The sequence below is a fragment of the Danio rerio genome, chromosome 14, assembly GCF_049306965.1.
Source record: "Danio rerio strain Tuebingen ecotype United States chromosome 14, GRCz12tu, whole genome shotgun sequence".
Classification (NCBI taxonomy): domain Eukaryota; kingdom Metazoa; phylum Chordata; class Actinopteri; order Cypriniformes; family Danionidae; genus Danio; species Danio rerio.
The window spans coordinates 39848921-39863955 of NC_133189.1; the positions used below are offsets into that span (position 1 = coordinate 39848921).

A 15035-nucleotide genomic window follows, 5' to 3' on the forward strand; every position below is an offset into this window, starting at 1 on the left:
CTCTCTCTCTCTCTCTCTCTCTCTCTCTCTCTCTCTCTCTCTCTCTCTCTCTCTCTCTCTCTCTCTTTCACGCATATCAGTACCAGCAGTATAGATGCCTTAACAATGCAAACCCATAAATGTACAATGACTTGTACAGTCTTCACAACCACCACCACCAATAGCAGTAGCCACAGAGCTCCTTAAAGGGACAGTTCACCCAAAAATGAGCATTTACTGTTTATTTACTCACCATCAGGTCATCCTAGAGGTTCTATTTTTTCCTCAGTGGGAAATTAAAGAAGATTATTAGCTGAAACCAGTGTCCTCGATGATTCATAAAATGCAAGTCAACTTTTAGGGTCTATATATATATATATCTGTATCAGAATTCCAGTATCGTGACAAATCTTATATATATAAACACACACACACACACACACACACATATATATATTAGGGTTGTAATGGTACTGGAATTTGATACCAGTCGGTAATGAAATTAAAAAATGTCTGTTTCCCAAGAACATTTAAGAACTGTTGCACACATTTTTAAACAGTGCTGATTTGCCATTGTGTTCACATGCTCAACAGAAATGACTGTGATTAGACGTGAAGGTCAACGGTTTATCGAGCTCACAGCTGTTTACTGTATGTAACCACAGACATAGAAACACTGGAGAGTTTCAAAGTTATGATTCATCCGCGGATTGCTCGGATGTCAGTTTACAGATAAACCAGCTGACTGATTAGACTTTGAAATGCTCCAGTGTCTTTTTATCTGTAGTTACACTCAGCAAACTGCGATGAGTTCGGTGAGCTGATGACCTTCACGGCCAATCACAGTCTGTTTTGTTGAGCACATGAACACACCGGCAAATCAGCAGTTTAGGAACATGATCAGCAGCACTCAAATGTTCGCGGAAACATGGACCTTGTTAAAATTTCAGTACCGATTGGTATCGAATTCCAGTTTGTGTGTGTGTGTGTGTATTTATATATATATATACACTCTCAGAAATAATGGTACGCGAGCTGTCCATATTAATACCTCAAGGGTACTTATTAGTACCTAAAAAGTACAAAAGTGTTTTAAGGTACAAATATATTCTTTTGAGGTACCAATATACCCTTCAAGTACAAATGTGTACATTTTGAAAACGCACCACCCCAGTGACAGCTTGCGTATCTTTATTTCTGAACGTGTATAGACATTATTACCTTCAATCAACACAGAGTGAGCTCTTGTTGTATAATGATGTGTGAATGCAAACTCAAACACTGTTTGTTTACATCTTTTTATGAAGATTGCAGTATCCAGGATAAGCACAAGTACTATTTTGATTAACAATACAAAAACAGGTATCATCCATCTCTGTTGTAAACAAACAGCGTCTGCTCACAAGTTTGCATTAAACATTATGTGTGCAGTTTCAACTTGAAAAACATCTTTACCATTCTACTGATGAAAAATAGGCACCTGCATCTTTAACAGGTGAACATTTTTGGGTGAACTTTTCATAAAAAGCACAAATTGGTCTGTTAACTGAGGAGAATTAAATAAATTTGTCTTTTTGTTGTTGTTGTTTGTTTAATGAAGAATCAAGAAAAGGGAATTTGAAGGAATATAAAGAGTCTTTATGATTTGCTTGTGGGATGGGTTGCACTTTCTTTCATTTAAAGCAAAAGGCTGCCTCTTTTTTGTTGTTGTTGTTGTTGTTGTTGGTTTATGTCTGCTATGTTCACGATGGGGTGAAGCTCAAAGCCATATTCAGCATTGTCACCTTTCGTTCGCTCTTTGGCTGGAGGTGCATGTGAAGCTGCATGTTCTGGGTCGTGGGATGTTGTTCACTCTTTAAGGTACCGCTGATGTATTTCTCACCCTGAATAAAGTGACTCTATCAGAGCACAAGGCCTTGCCCTCGGAGCTGAGGTGCTGAATCCCAGTCTTTAACGCTGTGACTCTGTGCGTTTAATTCTACTGTCAGCCGAATCGGCCCTTGATGATCGGTCTTCAGGCTCTTTTTTTTTTCTCCTCACCTAATGTGTGTCTGCAATCTGCCATCGAACAAAAATGGCTTTTAATATGCTGATTTGAAGTTTGTATGAGGACTTTTTATCAGAAATGACTGATGATTGAATATTCAACATGATTTCTTTTCCATAATTGAAAAACATTTGTTACTTTGTTAAAATGGACTCATAAAAGGACAAGCATTTGATAGGACACAAGACTCGAACCAAAAAAAGCTGGTCTCCTTTTTTCTGCCTCCTATTCTTGTGTTTTTCGTTTGTTTGTTTGTTTCTTCTTTTTTTTTTTCTTTTTTTGACTGGATACACCCTGAACCGTTCTATTGATAGGAAAACTCAAGACAAAAACTACTGTATAGATTGTTATCATTTTTGATGAAAGCTGTAAAATAACTTTTCAAAGTTCACAATATTAAATTAAAGTTACTTCTTGTCTGTGAATCTTGTGCAGTGTCTTGTTTTCTTATGCTAGTGATATTTTTCTATTGTTTCAAGCAATATGTTCACGAAATAGCAGGTTTTGAGCTTGTCAGGCTCATTGGAAATATGTGCATCAGCCTATATGTATGTGAAATGTAAAATGCATTGCTCCAGGTATGTTTCATTGCACATTTTAGATGACAAAACCACTAGAGGGCGCTGTCTACATTTTTGTTAATTTAAAATATATTACATAGGGTGTGTTTTGTTGTACATTTCCGATCTACATCCTTCTTGTACACATTTAAGCACAAGCAGGCTTAGCAATTCCAGAAAAGTTGTCCATATGGAGATAATGTATTCGATTACAAATCAAAACATTTCAGTGTTTTGTGGCCTTATGTGGTGTTCTGCAAAGAACTGCAAGAAAATAATCCTTTATTCATTAATAATGTCAAAATAATTAGTGTTAAAAGGAACAAAGGTTGTTGGCATCATAATGCCCCATAGCATTCATTTAAATAGAAACTGCATTCAAACTAATATTTAAATATGTTTAACGTGGTTTAACAAAAAAGTAGGCTGAAGCGCATATTTCTAACAAGCCTGTGTTGCAAATTATTATTCACCCTTTTATATTTGACTGCTGGCCCTTTAAATGGAACAATGAAATTACTTGAACATCAATTCCTTGAAAGGAAAACAACAGAGACAGGTCAGTGAAAGCCTCTGTTTTGTTAATGGTTTTATCTTGTCAATCTGGTGTGGCCAACATCAACATGTTCATATATATTTTTAATATGTAAAAAAATACATTAAATTTTTTATTTAACAGACCTTCTGTGCCAGCATTTCTTGGGTAAGTCAGCAATAACATACAAATAATTTAGTGTCATTGTGGTTTCAGTAAAGTCTGTTAAGCAGTTTTATTCTAAAAAATAAAAAAGTTATTCATTTGTCCTAAACAGGGTGATATTTGATCCTCCTCCGAGCTGAATTTGAATGATAATTGATTAATTTTACATGCAATATGTGCATATATAAAAAATATATTTCAATCCATCAGGGATGGTTATAATGACATTGTTGTCATGTAAACGAACCCAAAGTTTTGGGAAATGATACCATCATCATCTCTGTGTAAACGACAAAAATCTGATTTTGTGAATCTTCTGGTGTCATGTAAATGCATATACGTATGAATGACAACTTTATATCGGTGTTCCAAATGAGATATATCTCCCTCTAAAGGGCTCCTTGAAGTGAAAACAATTATAGCCCCATATTGAAGTATCAATCCATACCAAGTGCTCAAAACTGGATACTTCGAAGGGCCCTTCAAAGTGAAGAGTTTCAAAAGGAACAACTAATGGACACGTCAGATATCCATAAACCTTTGCACAGGGAACTTGTTTGGTGTCACAGGATATCAACAGGAGTCTAACGGGTGTCTCAGAGTTCACCTTTACCTATAAATGTGTGTAAAGTATTTTTCTATTGGTTACGTCTGTTGGATTTATGAGTTATAAAAAAAGTATATAAAATAAATAAGAATAATATAAATACTTACAGTGGCAGGTAGCACTGTCGCCTCAAAGCAAGAAGGTCGCTGGTTCGAGCCTCAGCTGGGTCAGTTGGCATTTCTGTGTGGAGTTTGCATGTTCTTTCTGTTTTTGCGTGGGTTTTCTCCGGGTGTTCCGGTTTCCCCCACAAGTCCACAGACATGCAGCATTGGTGAATTGGGTAAGCTAAATTGTCCGTAGTGTAAGTGTGTAAATAAGAGTTTATGGGTGTTTCCCAGTGATGGGTTGCAGCTGAAAGGGCATCCACTGTGTGGCCCCTGACTAACATGCTATGTGTATCAAGTATTTGGAGCCGCAAACCACTCTCGTGCAGCACTGAATATATGCCATTTGTGCATGTGTTTGAAAACGTAACATTCTGTAGTGCATATAGTCATTGTTTAAGGCTATTTGGCAATTTTAGTCATCATACAGTACTCTAGGCATCCTTCATCTTATCCTCAGTGACAGTCTAAACACTCTAGGATGTTGTCAGGAACGATTTTGCTCTTTCTAGGACATTTTTTATGCTTCCACACAGTCTCCATGTCCATGTCTTGAGGTTGGTCTGTCTCATGACATTTTTCTATGCATGATTTGATTGGATGGGAGATACAGGAGTGATTATTCTACTTTAATCAGCATAGACAAGCAAAAATAAAGCATCAAGGATGCAAGTTAAAGGAAAGTAGTGGAGTAAAATGTACTCAAGTAAAAGTACTACTTAGTAAAGTACAATTCCTGAGTTCCAATTCCAAACTACTAAGTCACAGTATTTTAAGTATTTATCATTTGTTACATTACACCCTTCATTCCTCAAAGCTGTCACTTCGGAGAGTAAACCTTTTGAAAGGCATGCAGATCAGCATTATCAAACAGAACACAGTGTAATGGTCCATTTCCATTGAGTGGTACAGTACGGTACGGTACGGTACGGGTCGGTACGGTCACCTTTATAAGGCTTGTGTTTCCACTGCCAAAATGTTACCCTTTTGGTGGGCTTAGTGGAGGAGAGAAAGTTTCCGTTCACGTCATTCTCACTCAAGGAAATGTCAAAGTAAAGCTGTATGGGTCGTTCACATATCATACGAGCAGCTCTTCTCACAAAACAGATGATTTATACACATAAATACTTGTGTATAAATGTTCTTTACTAACCTTTTATGAACATGATTTGATTATGCAGATCAATTATGGTGTGAAATAGCCTTCCGTAATGTCTGCCATTTAATAAAAACAAATAAATGCAGCTTATATGAACACATATAGACCCTTACAGTCTCCGATATGTTACCAATTCCAGATAAACTACACACAGCATACATTTAGTCCTTATTTGGGTTCAAAAACAACATGCAACATATAGCCTACAATGTGCAAACCTCTCATCAGTGTCTTTAATCTTCACCAGCACTTGTGACCTCTGTTAGAAAGTAATTCCGTAGTTCAGAGTTCATAAAAGTCCAAAAAGTGATGATAATAGTTAAACAAGGCAGTCTGTTCATCTTTTAAGTTGCTGAAAGAATCATTTGATCCTTTGTTTTTTTTTTTTTTTGGCTTCTCCTTTGTTTTTTCACGGTTCACTCTCGAGTTATTCTGTTTCTGAAAGGATGTCTGAAGCATTTCAATAATAACGCGCACTTTTTTATCATCAGCTCATGAAGTTTCTTATTTCAAATACAGACACGCGGCAAGCTCTCTGGAGAAAGTGAAACCGCTCACGCCTTTAGACAACCTCATAAAACAAAAACAGGACACGGCAGATTTTGTTTTTCTTGGATTTGTGGATGTTTTTTAAGATGACCAGGGGTGCCAGATTGTTTCCTTTGGCCGCGTTCAGTGATTTCCTGGCCTGTGATCGTCTCTTCCATATGATTAGACCGATGTGCAGTGCCGCTGCTCGCCACTGACCCTCTGACAACCTTTCACAAACGAAAGTGAAGAGCGGGGTGGGGAGGTGGTGGTGGTTGGTGTCACGGGCGAAAGTGACAGAGCGGGGGTGAGGGATGAGAGTTGTGGACAAAAGTGAAAAGTGTGGGTGGTTGGGTGGGGTTCTGGATTTGAAGTGAAGAATAGCGAGGGGGTTAGGGGTACTCGATATGTCACGGACAAAAGTGAAGGGAAGGGGGGTTGGTGGGGGTGCTGGATGTGTCGTGTTGCTGGTTGGTGTCGCGGGCGAAAGTGAAGAGCGGTAGGGGGGATGGGTGTCATCGACGAAAGAGAAGAGCATGGGGGGGGGGTCGCAGACGAAAGTGAAGAATGGAGAAGGGGCTGGAGTTTGGATGTGTTGCAGACGAAGGTGAACACCGAGTGGGGTGTGAGGCTGGTGGGACAAGGTTTGCTTGCAGCTCGAGACGACCATGGCTTTTTATTATTTGTATAGTATTACGATGTAATGTCTCGGCTGTGTATTTAGAAATGGCGGTTCCTTTGTTTTCATTCTCCTGGCTTGTTTATGTCACGTATACCTCTATAAACCAATAGCATTTAGCTGCGCTTCTAGTTCCTCCTTTTGGTACACTTTTGTCCTGCTACTGTAGGTAGAATTTCAGAAGGGTACCCAAAAAGTGGTACGGTACAGTTAGCTTTTTGGTACTTTTTGACAGTGGAAACGGCTATAAAAGCGTACCGAACCCTACCGTACTGTATTGTACGACTCAGTGGAAACAGGGCCATAATAAAGCAAAAGCAAACTACAGTCCTGTGTTTGTGTGCCTATACTCAGTCACAATGCAAACTACTGGCCTGGCATGCAAAATACAACATTTTTAAGAAATTCATGTGAAAAAAGAGAGTTTTGACTATGTTTTCATCTTTACACAAAGGAAAAGCTCTTTCATTTTAATTCATAGTTGTCATCAGAACACTAATAACCCTGTACTCGGGGCATGTTAGGAAAATAGATGTTACCAAAGTAACCCAGCGTGTTATTTTTGTGCGTCTTATCGCCAACAGATGTCTGATTGTTCTTTATCTCCGGGGAAGCATCTCTCTTTGGACCCAGCCCACTTTCTCCATCTACCCCAAACCCACCAATTCCCTTAAACTAGCACATTTTAATTAGCCCCATTCATTAAATTATTATATACCTGATAGCATAATGAATGTACGCTCAGACTTTCGCAAACATGTTAATGATGGGCTCCTCGACTTATTAATTGAACTGCGCGTTGCATTTAATTGACTCATCATTTGCATTTACGGTCATCAGCAAAAATTAATCTCTCTCTTTTTTTAGTTTGCATATTTAATTTAAGATGCTCTTGATGTGATTAGCTTGTAAAAGTCACTGGCAGGATTGTGCTGACCTGATTGCATGAGGGCAAACTCCACCTCAGCACAAGAGGGCTTCATGTGACCCCGAAACATTAGTGAAATGCAAGTTTGAATGGTTAATATCGTAAGTCATTAAATCTAAATATGGCCTGTGGTTTCAGCAGAATCGTTGTTGTTAAAGGCGCAGGGTTGTGTTTGCTGTAATTAAGAAAAGGTTGTAAATGTTTTGAAATGATTTCATGCTTTTAGAGTATGATCTGTGATGGACTGTACGTTTGGCATGTGATTAATGTGAGGGCAGTTGAATTTAAATATCTGATTTTATTCATTTAAAAAAGACTGATCATTGATTAAAGGGATATTTCAACCATCAATGGAAATTAAGTCATCATTTACATTTAGACATCAGTATTTTATTCATATTCTATGATTGTCAACTCATAAAGGTTTGAACCACTTTAAACCCCTTAATGTTTAGAAAGCATTTTTATTATAATCCCTAATAAAAAAAAAAAAAAGGAAAATATTAGGTGAACAATAAATGGCGAATCTAATGTTTTTTTTTTCTGAAACATGGGACCCATTTAATTTTTTAAATTTATTTATTTTATTTTTTTGTGAGTAATTCTATAGACGGAAAATCTAAGTCTTTAGGTTTTTCAATGGCAGAGCAAATTTAATTAGGTTTATTGTATAAGTATCTGAAGATTAAGTTTGTAATTTTAGTTTGTTGATGATGTACATGTGTACTTTGGGCATGGGTTATTTCTAAATTTAAATGATCCAATATACATTACTGTTCAAAACTTTGGTGTGTTTTTTCATGTTTTTTTTAGGAATATTACTGTACATCAAGGCTGCATTTATTGAATAAAAAAAACATTTGTTAAATATTTATTGAAATTAGATAACTGCTTTCTTATTGTATGTAGTTTCAAATAAAAATATTACTTCAGTCAGTATTGCTTTTATTACTATTACCTTATACTACTACTACTACTACTACTACTACTACTACTACTACTACTACTAAAAATAATAATAATAATAATAATAATAATAATAATAATAATAATAAACATTAGAGTGATTTCTAAAGGATGATGTGACTGAAGACTGGAGTAATGAAGGTGAAAATTCATCTTTAAATAAGTGGGAAAAAATTAATACAATTAAATAATTAACTACTTTTGAACAGTTATTTTATAGTGCAATAACATTTCAAAATTGTACAATTTTTTTTCTGTATTTTTGATTAAATAAATGCAGCTTTAGTGTGCAGAAGAAGCTTATTGTAAAACTTTTTCAAATATACTGGCCTTTGACTGGTATAGTTTATACATAACTGACACTAACTATTCTTTTTTTAATTTAAATATTTTACGTATTTTCCTTTTTTTTAACTGAATTTCTTCATATTATTAATATTTTTTGTCTGTGTAATTGCAATCTCATTTTGTTTATAGCGGAAGAACTGGGAATATCAATTGTTCAAAATTATTTGTAAAACTATCAAATTAACAGATATAAGATATTAAACAGTTAAATGTGACAAACATTATAATAACAATAATAATAATAATAATTATTATTATTATTATTATTATTATTATTATTATTGTGTTGTTGTTAACATATAGTATAGATTAGTTTTTTATATTAAATGTGCACCAAAATTATTTGTTAACACAATAAATGTTGTAAAACATGATAATAATTAAAAAAGGACATATTTAAATTGCACTGATGTCAAGCATATATGAATACTTTGGAATATCTGTCATAAACAGATGACTTGTCAAATGATTCTGTTTTGGGGTTTTTTTTAAACTATAGAATCATTATAGTTAATAAAAAGTGCACAATTTGTAAAAATAGCAAAAAATAACCATTCTACAATATAGCAGATTATTCAATTTGTTTTGACATATTTAAAATTGGAAAACCGTCTTAAATGCAGAAGTCCTGCATATATAAACCTGTAATGTTTGTAATATTGTGCCATGTACTGGATGAAAACAATGAAAACCTGAATTACAAAAAAAACATAAAAAATAGAATAAAAATTGTAAAACTGTTCTTTAATATATGTTTATTTTTTAATATATTTTTTAAACACTTGATCTTTGAATCCTAGAGTTTAATAGTCTGTCTTCTGTCACTATTTGCGTTCCTCCAACTGCTGTTTGGAGGTATAAGAAGGCAGAGCTTTAGATAGCCATTAGCTAATGGATTATTGAGAGACTGGCACCCCGTTCACCCCCCAAACCCTCAGTCCACACCCGCTGTGAGGCACTTAGCAAACAAAGACCGCTTTGAACATTAAACATCACGAGTGAAGGATTACTTATCTCTCCTTCTCCCTCTTTCTGTCACTCTTCTCCGTCTCTCCGTCACCGATCCCCAGGGAAGACTGTCTGAGAGCTGATGTACAGCAATGACTGATAGATGACAATTTGAACAGAGCCTCTCTCTCCACTTGTCATTGTTGACATTCGCTGACAGAAACTCTATAGAGCAAATCAGCCTCTTCCAGCAGTAATGAATGAGCTGATTATTTTTATATGGCACTTATAAAGCTGACACATCAGAGCACTCGGAGGAGGATTCATGCGGCTCCTTCAGCTCTCAAATTTGTGCCGTTTAAGGAGCAACTTGTTTGTTCTGAAATAGTCCTTAAGAAATGAATGTAGGCACAAGCAGGTAAATTGGGAGGGTGTAAAAGCACCGGAATTAATGGACAGCAAAGCATTAATGAATTTGTATTAAAATGTAAATAATATTAGAGAAACAACTGTATTCCTATAGCACTTGGACATTATATAATAGTACTAGATACCAAATCTGTGTATAAGTCCTCATATATTTATAGAAAAGGAGAACGTGACAGTCAGGCGGACATCAAGCATTTATTTTTAATTATTGTAATTTAATTGTTTTTTTTTTATATATATATTTATTCATTATTACTTAAAAAAGTAATATGTGTTTTTAATTTTACAGCTGAGCGACACAGAGGCTCTGTTGCCTCACAGCAAGAAGGTTGCTGGTTCAAGTCCTGGCTGGGTCGGATTCCCCTACAGTCCAAAGACATGCGCTATAGGTCCATTGAATAAACTAAATTGGCCGCAGTGTATATTTGTGACTGTGAGAGTGTGTGGGTGTTTACCGGTGCTGGGTTGCGGCTGAAAGGGCACCCATTGCGTAAAGGATATGATAAGAAAATACATAATGATAAATAAAAAAAAAACATAAGGATAAGAATAAGTTGACCGCTGTGGTAACCCCTGATAAATAAAGCGACTAAGCCAAAGGAAAATGAATGAATGAATTATACAGCAAATGTGTGTGTGTGTATGCATGAATATGCAAGCTTTATACAGATAGATAGAGAGATAGAGAGATAGATAGATAGATAGATAGATAGATAGATAGATAGACAGACAGACAGACAGACAGACAGACAGACAGACAGACAGACAGACAGACAGACAGACAGACAGACAGACAGACAGATAGATAGATAGATAGATAGATAGATAGATAGATAGATAGACAGATAGACAGATAGACAGACAGACAGACAGACAGACAGACAGACAGACAGACAGACAGACAGATAGATAGATAGACAGACAGACAGACAGACAGACAGACAGACAGATAGATAGATAGATAGATAGACAGACAGACAGACAGACAGACAGACAGACAGACAGACAGACAGACAGACAGATAGATAGATAGATAGATAGATAGATAGATAGATAGATAGATAGATAGATAGATAGATAGATAGATAGATAGATAGATAGATAGATAGATAGATAGATGATTAAATTACACAATATTGTACATGCCTAACTAAATAATACTAAAAAACCTAATAAATATTGTAAGCATGCCAGAGCCTGTCCCGATGTAATCCACACTGATGTGTTCCCATATATCAGTGATTTATTAGTCATGCAGGGGATGTTCTGCACTGCACAGACACCTGCTCAAAACTTCAAGATAAAGACCTAAAGATAAAAAAACTAATACATGCAAGCAGGCACTAGCCATGCAGCCGAAAAACCAAATAAATAAATTAATAAATAAAGCAGATCGTCTCCAGCTCATCCCACGAGCAGGCGAGCTGAAAGGCATCTTTGAGGGGGAAAACAGGGGTCCCACTGGGGAGCTTGGAGAGAACGGAGAAAAGGAGAAAACAAGGAATGAGCAAGACAAAGACGACGAGCTGAAAAGAGGAGAGGGAAAAAATGTGAATGAATAAAAAGCCACAAGAGAGACGGATAGGACACGATACAGAGGGAAGCAGAGAGCGAGCGGGTCCTTATAGTCCACAGAGAGACGACAGAGATACTGGAGATCAGAGAGACATGTTCCAACCTCCAAAAAAAAAAAGAGAGAGAGAAGGAAACGCTGCCTGGTACCTAAGGTGGGGGGTGGCCCTCCCGCGGGACGCAGGCCTGTCATCGCACTAACAAAAACACTGCAGGCCGAGCCATGGGGATACAGTGGGACGTGGGGGGATATGGAGGTAGAAGGGGGCTGGGACTGTGTTTCTGCCCAGGGGCCTCTTCAGGCACTGAGACACTTCACACGCAAACAGAGCCACAATAATGCAGCGAATGCAAACTCAAATGTCCTTTACATGACTCCACTCTTCTCCTCATCAGGTCTTCAACAGATCATAAAGGACATGTACTGTCAAAACATTTGGCCCCAAGTGATGAGTGACAATTCCCTTTCCGAGGCAGAGTCGAAGTGGATGCATTGGATTTATTGTGGTTGTAAAATAAAGGCAGCTGGAAATCTTTTTTAATGCAAAAGTTCAGTCTCAAGTGTGTAGAATACATAGCCTAAAAGTTGTGAGTACTGGTCTTTTTTTGTAAGGTATATCTATATATATATTATGTATTATAAAAGGTGCAAGTCTCTGATCACTGCTGTTGAACAAATGAATGGTACAGTGTCTCACAATTGTTACTCTTTTAATTTACATGTCAAAATGAAGATTTTGTAACTTACTGTAAAAACTGTAAAAACTGTAAACTGTAAAATACACAATCAGTATACACTCACTGGCCACTTTATAAAGTACACCTTACTAGTACTGGGTTGGACCCTATTTTGCCCTCAGAACTGCATTAATTCTTTGCGGCATAGATTCAACAAGGTACTGGAAATATTCCTCAGAGATTTTGGTCCATATTGACATGATAGCATCACACAGTTGATGCAAATTTGTCGGCTTGCACATCCATAATGCGAATCTCCCGTTCCACCAAATCCTAAAGTTGCTCTATTGTTTTAGGATTTGGTGTCTGTTGAGACCATTTGAGTTCAGTGAACTCATTGTCATGTTCAAGAAACCTGTCTGAGATGAGATCAGAACACTCAGGTCATAAAGAGATGGACACGTCAGCAACAATAATCTGGTGTGTGGCTGTGGCGTTGACACAATACTCAATAGGTACTAATGGGCCCAAAGTGTGCCATGAAAATATCCCCCACACCAATATACCACCACCACCATCCTTAACCTTTGATACAAGGCAGGATGGATCCATGCTGTCATGTTGTTGACACCACATTCTCACCCTACCATCTGAATATCGCTGCAGAAATCGAGACTCATCAGACCAGGCACGTTTATTTAATATTCTGTTGTCTAATTTTGATGAGCCTGTGCAGATTATAGCCTCAGTTTCCTGTTCTTAGCCAACAGGAGTGGCACCTAGCATGGTCTTCTGCTGCTGTAGCTCATCTGCCTCAAGGTTAGATGTGTTGCTCTTCTGAATACCCCGATTGTAACGAGTTACAATTTGAGTTACTGTTGCCATTCTATCAGCTCCAACCAGTCTGGCCATTTTACTCTGACCTCTGGCATCAACAAGGCAATTGCACTCACAGAACTGGATGTTTTCTCTTTTTCAGACCATTCTCTGTAAACCCTAGAGATGGTTGTGCGTGAAAATCCCAGTAGATCAGCAGTTTCTGAAATACTTAGACCAGCCCGTCTGGAACCAACAACCATGCCACGTTCAAAGTCACTCAAATCACCTTTGTTCCCCATTCTGATGCTCGGTTTGAACTGCAGCAGATTGTCTTGACCATGTCTACATGCCTAAATCAAGTGTGCCGCAAGCCTGCGTTTGAGTGAAGGTCTCGGCCGTTAGATCGCCCCCTGGGGGCTGGCTGCAGTACAAGTCATAAAGCCCGCCTCCTCCGTGTTAATGAAGGAGACTTGAGCCCAAATAAAAAAATTAATTACACTTGCAGTAAAATGTCCCGAAAGATGGTTCTGATCGATTAAGGCACTGATTATTGTGCTGAAATAGGTGCAGATCTTCATTTTTGTAAACAGTTTGTTTTTAGCAGTAATTTAATGCTGGGCGTGTCATCGTGATTGACAGCGGTGATTGACAGTTTCTCAAAGCGCGGCGTCTGAGCTTCGGCAGAAGACTGAAGTGTTATTACTCGATTTCTGTGATATTTTACTATGACAAAATGAGTTCAGCAGTAAACTACAGTTTCTGACATACATGATCTGGTGGAACACTGTTTATTCGCTAAGGTCAGAGCTTTTTTCTGGCTTTATTAGTTTGCTAATACACGCCTAGCCACCCAGATAGCAAAATACACTGGGGCCAGTTCTTGCCTGCCGGAGACTTACCCCTCAGACTGACTACCTCTGCTGGACCTACTCCGGATGCCTGGACTCACTGCCCGATTCCAGCCTGAGTCAATTGAGCCAAATGCGGCGGCCGAGCGAGCAGGCGCTGCCGCATGCGAGCCGGAATCAGCCCGCGACGCCGCGACTAGGTTATGCGCTGATGCCCGGAGCTGGCGCGATTGAATCTTCATTATATAAAACCCTCACATTTGTTAACGTTATTACAACCATTTTTGTTGATATAACAACAAACGCATGCTACTATGTGAACGCAAAGTGTATCACTGAGTTTAACCTTTGAATAAAGATGCAAACAGCATACATAGCAATTATTTAAATAAAGGACAAAATAAATAACAATAAACCTGTATCGATTGCACAAGTATTAAATAATAATAATAATAAATACGAAAATGACAATAAAACTGCACAATAAAATAAACCCATTTAAGTACGGGGTATACAGGAGATCGTTAGCAGTAATTCTCTTTGTGTTTAAATAATAATCTCCACGTTGATCTCCTGTAAGGTTATTTGAACTTGCTTTATAGGACGTCTCTGCATTTTAAGTTTTGGCATGTTATTAAGTGATCTACTGAATTTGCTGTTATAAATTATTATAAAGTTCTTGAAATCGAATCTTATATAACCTAATAGAGCTGTAAATGTTAGATATTATTTATTTACATCATTTACTGTTGGCGTTTTATTTGAACACTCCAGCTAACATTAAAAAGAATGTAAATTCCTCGTTGCCAGATATAATGAAGGCATCGAATAAACCAAATGAAACGGAGGCAAAAAAATTAAATAAATAAACAATTCAAGCGAAAATGAATAAACAATATACTATGTTACAGCAGATAGACGTTGTATTAATAGTGCAAAGTTTTTTTGCACAAATTGACAAATTGCAGGGTTGGGATGTGTAAATATCCTGTTGATATTTAGTAATCTTGCTGTATTTATCTTCTAAACGCACGATTGTTCCCGCATGGTAAATCGTTATGGTGTGTAGGCTATATTTTGGGTTCTGTTGATGGCTAATTAAAAATAAAAACCTTTCTAAAAATGTATGTGTTGTC

At 37.2% G+C, this 15035-nt stretch overlaps 1 protein-coding gene across 4 annotated transcripts in view; it reads left to right on the top strand.

The window, feature by feature from the left end:
• Window positions 1–2451, top strand: part of ebf1a (EBF transcription factor 1a) — a 237335-nt gene extending 234884 nt beyond the window's left edge. For 2 of the 4 annotated variants that reach the window (XR_012389558.1, XR_012389559.1), the window contains one exon: window positions 953–2451. The gene's annotated coding sequence lies outside the window, so the exon portion shown is untranslated. 4 annotated transcript variants of the gene reach the window in all.
• Window positions 2452–15035: the final 12584 nt, after the last annotated feature.